This window comes from Lampris incognitus, chromosome 9 (assembly GCF_029633865.1).
Source record: "Lampris incognitus isolate fLamInc1 chromosome 9, fLamInc1.hap2, whole genome shotgun sequence".
Taxonomy (NCBI): Eukaryota; Metazoa; Chordata; class Actinopteri; order Lampriformes; family Lampridae; genus Lampris; species Lampris incognitus.
Window position 1 is genome coordinate 30506885 of NC_079219.1, and position 10143 is coordinate 30517027.

Genomic DNA, 10143 nt, shown 5'->3' on the forward strand with positions numbered 1-10143 from the left:
TTCTCTTGTATGATCCGTATGATTCTCTCCACAGCCATGAATGTTGAATTCCACCGCGTTTGATTTGGTCGGATGAGCTGGAGTCGGCAATGATCTTCCACAACTTCTGCTGCCATGTATGAATGACCCGTATTGTTCCACATGGCTTGACATTTCCCAAAGGCTGCACGTGATAGTCTCTTGTATGTGTCCATCTTCTTTTCTGCTATCTCAGCATCTGTTGTGGCAACTAAGTTGAGAAGATGGCATGCACACCTTTGGTGTGTAGGAAGTTGGTACTCCAGGCCATTATCTTGCTCCAGGATGCTGAATGTGTCCAGGTAGTTGGCTGTGGGCTCATCATCAATTGAATCTCTGTCCGACTCAGCATCTGATTCTCCATCCTCAGACTGGCTCTGTTCTCCGAAGACACTAAAAGCTTTAACGAAGTTTGAGCCACTATCTGATGTGGTTCTCACCACTTTGCCCCTAATTCTATACTGACAGTGTATGTCGTCAAGTGCCCCTGCAAGGACATCAAAGGTGTGGGACCCTCTTAACCTCTTACATGCAAGCGCAGCTGATCTCCTCTCAAAGGTTTCTTCATCCACCCAATGACCCGTCACCCCAATAAAACTTTGCTGGTGTGCAGTCCAACAATCTGTAGTGGTGGCAACGTAGCTCACTTTACTGAGATGGGACATGACATTCTTCTTCATCTGAATGGCAGATGCCTCTAATCTTGTCCGGACAGTGGGCCTGGAAATGACCTTGCATTGTGGATTTAGCGCTGTCAAAAGTTCTTTGAACGCAGGTTGTTCAACCAAACTAAATGTATGAAGGCCCTCACATATTAGCCTAATGATGATCTTGTCAATCTTGCCTTGTGGCACACGGCGGTTGCCTCCCACTGTCATGGCATCTTTTATATTTGTTTGCTTGCTTGGACTTGGTGGATTTGCTTGGTGGGTTCGCTTCCCTGGCTTTGCTTGGCTAAAAGCCAACTGTTTCGATGGATGTTTCCTCTGTGAAAAAAAAGAAAAGGGTATTATCAGTAGAGGAATCAATGTGGTGCTTATTAAACACACTAAAATTAAAACTTGGATAAATAAAAGTTTTCTATTTCTTTAGTCATCACATTTTGTTTATTACATTGTATTAAGCACAATATGCCATAATCCAGAGGGCATTACAATGCTGCACCCTTCCCAACAAAATCAATGATTTGGATTTGAATGCTAAAATTGAGATTTCAAATCAACATCAAAAGCCAATGTGTTTCTATAGCCTACCAGTATTATGATACAGAGGAAGGAGACATATCAATGCATGTGTAATCATCATAGCTGCTTGCATGCACACAGAGCAACAATCGCCTACTAGTGATCTAATCCCTTGTCGTCGATATGAAGGAGTCAAAACAATCTTTTCTGGGTCTGCCTAGTAGGCGGGGAGCTACGAGGCCTTACCGTGCAGTCGTGCACCCTCCTTACAATTGAACGAAACCAACTTTTTTTGAAAGGTCTGACCATGCTGAACATGTTAACAAATGTTAACATTGAAAATTTTGGGTTGCACGTCATGTTTCAGGTACTCAATGCATTTCAATGTATTTCCTTCCATTGGCTCTCCACGAGCAAGGGGGAGGTGTGACATCTGTCTCTGCATGTTTAATCACATCTAGAGGACACAAGCTTTTGGAAAATGTATGGTTTCAGTGGTAATATTGGCTTTCCATAATAGCAGAGACCAAAATTTAAAGTCTTTCTACTTGATTTGCCTTGTAAATCGAGTAGAAAGACTTTACATTTTGGCCTTTATTATTTAGAGAAAGCCAATAATACCACTAAGACCATACATTTATCACTAGATGTGATTAAACTTGCAAAGACAGATGTCACATTTTCCCCTTGCTCATGGAGAGTCATGTTCCTGTAATTGTAATGCATTTCCAATGGAGGGAAATACATTGAAATGCATTGAGTACCTGAAACATGAAATACAACCCAAAATTTTCAATGTTAACATTTGTTAACATGTTCAGCATGGTCAGACGTTTTTAAAAAAAGTTGGTTTCGTTCGATTGTAAGGAGGGTGCACGATAAGGCCCCTTAGCTCCCCGCCTATAGTGGAGGAGCGCTGAGTGCCCTGTAATGTTGGTTAGGCAAAGTGCCTCACACTACAACCCTCTCTGTTAACACAGTTGATACATTTGATTTGACTGTAAATTCAAAGACACAATCAAATTGAAACCCGTGGCAATTTCGACGGGGTAACACCGACTATTCATAGCAGCTAAATTTAACCAAGGCTAATTTCCCCGAGTCCACTCAAGACTACTAGCAACTAACAGCTAGCCTTTACACACTCAAGTACCAGGGGCTAGCTGTTATGCAAATTTAGCCAATGTCCTAAAGACTTAAACAGACTGCAAATATAAATTACGCGTTTTGTATCTGTTTGAAGTACGATAAACATGCGGATTGTCGGCTGGAGCGAGTTCATTTGGTACTTAATGATGTGTCACGTTTGATTATGTTAGCATAGCAGCTAATTAGAATGTGCTGGCTAGCTGTGGGTTTCTTCTACTGTCAATGGTTGCAGGTGCTAGCATAAAAATGCCCACGAAATGGGGTGAGCCTGAGTTGGCTATATTCAATAAAACTACTAATGAGACAGCAGAAATACTTACCAAAACATGCTTCTGCAGATTTGAAGTGGAGTTGTTGAAAGCAGACAGGTACTTCACTGCTGGGAGGAACATCTTGCACTGCATGATGATGCTGTTGCCTTTCCTACGCTTGAACAAAAAGAAATCTTCCAAATGTGGCCAAGGATTCTTTTCTGCATCTAGTTCTACAGACTTCGATGTTTCAGCTTGAGCTTCATCTATTATTTCTAGGTCCGGGTCTTCTGGACCGCGACCGCTGGCCGTGCCTGCTTTGTCGACCTCCATTCTAGCACTAGAAACTAAAAACTTCGCGCCCACTAACCTAGCTTGTCCGCGCGCGCCCTATGTTCACGCGCCAGTGCTAATCACATCATTTGTCACTGTTGATTCTGGCCATTGGTTTACTGTCTATGGTTCTGGCGCGTATTTTCCCCCTGTAGGTTGAATTGTTATTTTTACTCAGTAACGGATAGGATTTACAAAGTAACTAAGTACAATACTTGAGTCAAAACGTACTCAAGTAAAATACAAAATACCGATCTTAAATTGTACTTTAAAATACAAAATACACAAAAAAAGTATTCAATACAGTAACGTGAGTAAATGTATTTCGTTGCTTTCCACCTCTGCCAACTAGATATAGTTGGACTCACCTCCATACATAGCATGGACTCTGGCACCAAACACCTGGAGAGGGGCTGGACTTATTACTTTCCCGGAGTTGGCCAAGGTGACAGGTGCCAGGCAGGTATGGTGTGGGGATACTCACAAATCCCCGGTTGAGATCAGAGAAACTGAGCGTACAAGAGCGAAGTTGCGGGCATACAAGTCACTGGATTCTTACAACTATGTTGTCTGTGGTCACGAACAAAATGTAAAATACCATGACATAGACTCTGAGTTTTGTGTCCTGAAATCCTTAGTCTTGCTAAGTAGTGTTTTGTGCACAACACAAAGATTCAGTTTACTGTCACAGAGGAGGGAATAAACCAGAGAAACATTCACATTTAAGAGGCTAAAAGCAGAGAATTTGCACAATTTTTCTTATAAATTAATCAGATCAAGGTGTTGTCAAATTGTATATTTAATAACAGCTCTCAATTAATAGTTGCAGTTCTAAATTATTTTGAGAGGAAAACAAAAACAATGTTACATGTTCTGACAATTCACAGCGCAGTGCTGTTTGTGAAATGGCAACATATGAATGATAGAATTCACTAATTTTTTAGATTTATTGGGAACAACACTTTTGCAGAGGTTTGTGAGAGCGCCACACATTATCACAACATCATCGAGAATGTTAACATGTGACACTGGAATTACTGTTTGCAAAATCTTAAAGTTCTTCGATCGTCCAATTACTCGTTCCACATGTATCCTTACATGAGACAGTTGTCTCAATGAGTCCACCTCCTGTGCAGAGAGTTGCTTTTTTCCTTTTGTGAAATGAGGTATACGAAGGGTGGCACCATAAACTGCAACTTCATCTTGGATTAGAAATCCCGTATCTGCCAGAATCTCATCGTTATGTTCCAAAAGTTCCAAAAACCCTGATTCCTTTATTCGCTTGTCACCCCAACCAGGGGACAGAAATGAAATTGCTCCAGTTGGAATGATGCCAATAAAATATTTAATGGCGTTGGTGTGTTTATAATTTGACCATGTCTGGGCCCTGGCAGTCAGATTACTGGGTCGAGCAATGAAAACGTCTGTGCAATCTATTATGCACCGGCATCTTTTAAAGTTTCCCTTGAAGATTTTAGGCATGTTCTTTAGTAAAGCTCCCTTACTTGGCCATTTAATGAGTGGATTGAGGACTATGGCCATAGCAGGTATCCAGCTCTGACAAATAGTTGATAAGGTGGTTTTTGATACCTTAAATCTATAGGCTAAATCAGTATTAGTTAGGCCCAGCCTTCATTTCATTAGCACAACCAATAGATGATCCTGTAGAGAGAGGTTTTGGCTAATTCTTTCTACACTGTCTGTTATTTTTGCACACAGCCAGTCAAAGATAATGGAGGTAAGTCCTGTGAAAAAATCAGTTGTCCCATGTTGAACTTAATATGGCATAGGAAAACGTAGTTTTGCAGCTCCTCTTTAAGCTTCTCATTTTCAGCCCATAGTTTTCCACACTCCTGCTGCAGGTTGACATGGTCATTCTGAAGCTGAGTGTACCTCAGGTTTAGATCATCATATTCTGTCCTTGGGACTGGGATGTCCTCTTCAGCTTTAACAGAAAAGCGAACAGTTATATGCTGGCACAAACTCACAACAAATTGGTTAATTGCACAACAAACATATATCCTTACCAGGACAGTGATCCATGCTGCTGACTTGTGCTGGAGTTTCAGAAGGAGCAGGCTGATTTGGTGGAGTGTAAACCCTTTCATCTCATCCCCTTTTCCTATGGTACCTTAACATAAAAAAGCTAAATTAATCAACAGAAATACTGATCAGAGGCCATATTCCAGGAAATTCCTAACTTGCACATCATATCTTAACTGTTTGGTTACGATTAGATATTAGGTTATGATTTGCTTAATACCAACTGGAGAAAAACCCTATCTTAGACATCCCTATCTTCACTTTATACTTAAGATGGTAAATATTTGTAATACATCCCCATTTTCTCAAAGCCAGAAGCTGCAAGCTCCAAAGTGAACTGAATAGCATGAAATGAAAGAGGGAAAAAGTCATTCTAAAACGATTAGGAAGTGTTAGGCCTAATTATTCTTACCTTTCCACCTTTGCCTCGGGGTTCTGACTTTGTTTTGTGTACTTGAACACAGAGGGCACAAAATCAGGATTCTGTGAGTCCAGCGACGCCTCACCTGTAAATAGCCAGACACACCACATTAGCCAAATAATACCAGCTAACGCTACTTAGCGGTTAATTTAGATATTAGTCTACATCTAAACCAGACATTCCAGTGAAACCAAAGAGTAGATAGATAACTTACCCGATATAAAATGGGCACTGCAAACGCCAGCATTTCTGATCGTGTCCTTAGTCCAGTTTTCATCAATGCGTTTGATGGCTTGCAACCACAGGCGCCTCCGGTTGCTCTGAAATGGCCGTGATTGATCCCGTCGGAATTCGATAAAACTTCAGTCCGCTGTTGGTAGAGCAGCGATTCGTACAGCCAAACACACAACAACCGGACATTTTGATGCTGGTTATACTTCTGAATAAACTTTGTAATCTCCTCTTCCTCGTCTGAATCCGTGAATGGATGGGAGACTTGGGGGTAGCCTTTCACTTCCGTTGCCTGAATGCGCGCGCATACTTTTGATGACGTATGCTGTAAAAGGGTCTATTGTGGCGGACACTAGGGGCTATGCCTCTCACCCAGCAGGACTGTGAGCTGGGGGCGTGGTTTACGTTCCCAGGCTCGCCGGGGCAGGGTTGTTCCTGCTGCAGTTGGTTTTTGGAGTTGAGGAATAAACATCAAACTCACCTTGGTCTCATGTGTTTTTCCTCATTCCTGCCACATTGGTGACCCCGAATTGAACATGTTTGGAGCAGAAGATGTGTGTGAATCCACTTCGGCCACGCCGCCCCAACTCTCACAGCCGGCCGTTCTCGCCGCGGCTGTGAAGCTCCCAGAGTTCTGGCAGAGCGACCCGGCCTCGTGGTTCCAGCATGTCGAGGCGCTGTTCCACCTGCGTGGAATCTCCGCGGACGACTCCAGATACTATCTGGTCGTCGCTGCGCTGGATCAGCAGTCCACATGCAGCTGTTGCGCGCCCCTCCGCAACACGATAAATACGTCGCCCTCAAACATCTTCTGCTCCGGAGGTACAGCCTATCTGCCGCAGAGAGGGCAGATAGAATCCTTTCCCTACCCGATTTGGGCGACGGGACAGCTGTGGATCTCATGGACAATATGCTGTCGCTGCTAGGCTCAGACGAAGGTGGATTCCTTTTCCCGCACGTTTTCTTGCGCCAGCTCCCGTCTCCTGTGCGCACGGCTTTGGCTAACTCCCCGTGTCTGGCCGCTGGTGACTGCCGAGGTTTGGCTGAGGAGGCCGATCGGGTCCTGCTGGCTACCAGACGCTTGTCTGTGCAGAGTGTGGCATCGGAGCCTCTGCAGCCGACGTCGGAGGACGCGGACCCGGCAGTGGTGGTTGGAGTGACTGCCCGGAGACGGCGCGGGAGAGGCCTCTGTTTCTTCCACCAGCGGTTCGGCGGCAAGGCGAGGCGCTGCGTCCCTCTGTGCACGTTTGAGACGGCGGGAAACTCCAGGGCCAGCGCTCAGTAGCAGCTGTGGGCGCTGGCGGACGTAGTGAGCTGCTCTTCATTAAGGACACGATGTCAGGAAGACGGTTTCTGGTGGACTCAGGCTCGCAAAAGAGCCTACTCCCTCCTGCTAAGACAGACAGGTCGGCCGAAGGCGGCGGCCCACAGTTAAGTGCAGCTAACGGTTCGTCCATTGCGACGTTTGGCACAAGGTTGGTGACTGTTTGCTTCCACGGGCGCCATTTTGAGTGGGACTTTGTAGTGGCCGCCATTACTGTTCCTATTATCGGCGCGGATTTTCTGTGTGCTAATGGTCTGCTGGTTGATGTTGCAAACCGCCGTTTAATTGATGCTGTGTCTTTCGCCACTGTTCCGTACGAGACAAGGGGAGCCGGGCCGTTAACACACGCTAACTTTTTAGCATTAGGGGATGTTTTTCAGCGCTTGCTGGCGGATTTTCCATCGGTGACTACGCCTGCCTTTTCCACCGCGGTTACTAAACACGGGGTAGAACATTTCATTCCCACTCTGGGACCGCCAGTTTTTGCGCGCGCGCGGCGCCTCGACGCGGTAAAATTGGCTACAGCTAAGGAGGAGTTCGCCATCATGGAGCGTCTGGGTATAGTGAGGCGTTCCAACAGCCCGTGGGCCTCGCCGCTTCACATGGTGCCCAAGGCGGATGGGTCGTGGCGGCCTTGCGGCGATTTTCGCCGCCTGAACAACGTCACCGCCAATGACCGCTATCCCATCCCACACATACAGGACTTTTCCATACGCCTGGCAGGTACCACTATTTTCTCTAAGGTGAACCTGGTGCGCGGCTATCATCAGGTTCCCGTGCGCGCAGAGGACGTGCCCAAGACCGCAGTGATCACCCCGTTTGGGCTTTTCGAATTCATGCGCATGCCTTTTGGCTTGAAGGGGGCAGCGCAAACCTTTCAGAGGCTGATGGACTCGGTGTTGCGTGACCTTGATTTCGTGTTCGTTTATCTCGACGACATATTAGTGGCCAGTCCGTCAGCTGACGAGCACCTGACGCACCTGAAACAGGTTTTCCGTCGTCTGGACGAACACGGCCTGATAGTCAACCCGGCCAAGTGTCAGTTTGGACTGCCGGTGATTGACTTCTTGGGTCACCGCATTTCGCCGCAAGGCGCGGTCCCGTTGCCTTCTAAGGTGCAAGCGGTGGCGGAATTTCCCCGCCCGGTCTCTGTTAAGGCATTGCAGGAATTCTTGGGAATGGTGAATTTCTATAACCGTTTCCTTCCTCGCGCTGCCCACCTCCTTCAGCCACTTTACGAAGCCCTGCGGCTTAAGAAGGCTAACGACCCTGTCGACTGGACTTCCGAACAGGTCCAGGCCTTTGACGGAGCTAAGTGCGCCCTGGCTAACGCTGCCCTCCTCGCCCATCCCACACCCACGGCGTCCATAGCTTTAACAACCGATGCGTCTGACAGCCGTGGGGGTCTGTGGTTGAACAGCGTGTGGCGAATGCGTGGCAGCCACTCGCATTTTTTAGCCGCAAACTGCGAGATAGCGAGCGCAAGTACAGCGTTTTTGACCGGGAGTTGCTGGCACTGCACCTTGCAACCCGGCATTTCCGCTTCCTGCTGGAGGGTCGCCCATTCACGGCTTATGTGGATCATAAGCCGCTGACTTTTGCCATGTCCAAGGTGACTGAGCCGTGGTCTGCTCGTCAACAGCGCCACCTAGCGGCGATCTCCGAGTTCACAACGGACATTCAGCATGTGGCCGGGAAGTCCAACCCTGTTGCTGATTGTCTGTTGCGTGTGCTTGTGTGTCCTGTGCACCTCGGTGTGGATTTCTCCGCTATGGCTGCCGACCAGCCCAGTGACCCGGACGTCCTTGCCCTTAGGTCAACGCGTACCGGTCTCAAGCTAGAGGACGCTGTGATGCAGGAAGGCAGTCCTGCCCTCCTCTGCGATGTCTCCACCGGCCGTCCCCGCCCCGTTGTTCCAGTGGCCTGGCGCCGTCGAGTTTTCGATTCGATTCACTCCCTCTCGCACCCTGGAGTTCGGGCATCGGTGAAGTTGGTCGGTTCCAAATTCGTCTGACCTGGCCTCCGCAAGGACGTCAAGGGGTGGGCAGCTGCATGTGTAGCGTGCCAGCGCGCTAAGGTCCACCAGCACACTAATTCGCCCCTGTAACCGTTTCCGATCCTGGCCAGACGTTTCGACCACGTGCATGTGGACCTGGTGGGCCCTCTACCTTCTTCACAGGGTTTTACGCACCTGCTCACAATGGTAGATCGGACCACCAGGTGGCCAGAGGCTGTCCCTCTATCCTCCACAACATCCTCGGATGTTGCACGCGCTTTTCTTTCCTCCTGGGTCGCCCCTTTCGGCACTCCGTCAGATATCACCTCAGACAGGGGCCCCCAGTTCGTGTCAGAGCTCTGGTCGGCACTTGCGCGATCCTTGGGTGTGCAGGTACACCGCACTACCGCGTATCACCCTCAGGCTAACGGGTTGTGTGAACTTTTTCACCGGTCGCTCAAGGCAGCGCTGCGCGCTGCGCTCTCAGATGGTAACTGGGTGGATCGTTTACCTTGGGTTATGCTCGGGTTGCGTTCGGCTCCTAAGGAGGACCTCGACGCGTCACCCGCTGAGCTGGTGCTCGGTCAGCCACTCCGCGTCTCTGGGGAATTTTTGCCTGGGAGTTCCGCTCCTCGACCCCGTCCGGCCGTTTATCCTTTTTTGTCCGACAGCACTCGGGTTCCAGGCACCGTTCACCACTGTTTTCCGCGGTCTTTCGTGCCTGCGGAGCTCATGTCGGCTCGTTTTGTTTTTGTACGGCATGATGCTCACCGCTCACCCCTCCAACCCCCATACGATGGTCCATTTCGGGTTCTTGAGAAGGGTCCTAAGGGTTTTGTGCTAGATATAGTCCATGGGCCAGACGATATTTCGGTACACTCAAGGTGGCAAAACTTACTTATAATTTTTGAAAGGATCCATGTCTGTAGATGATATTTTGGTATGATAACCATTCCTGAGTGGCAGCTGTATCACAGTTATCAGCTCATGAAGTTAACCACCCCCTAAAGTAAATTGCATTTTAGACGCTGGTGCATATCCTGGTTTAGCCTCATGGTCAGGACATTTTTTAATGTTCTATAATATTGTCTTTGGTATCATTTTAAAGGGGACCTTCTTAGCTTTCATTCAAGCCCTGTTGTGGATATTTCTCACAAATATAGAGGTCACTTGAGCTCTTCAACCCGTCAATA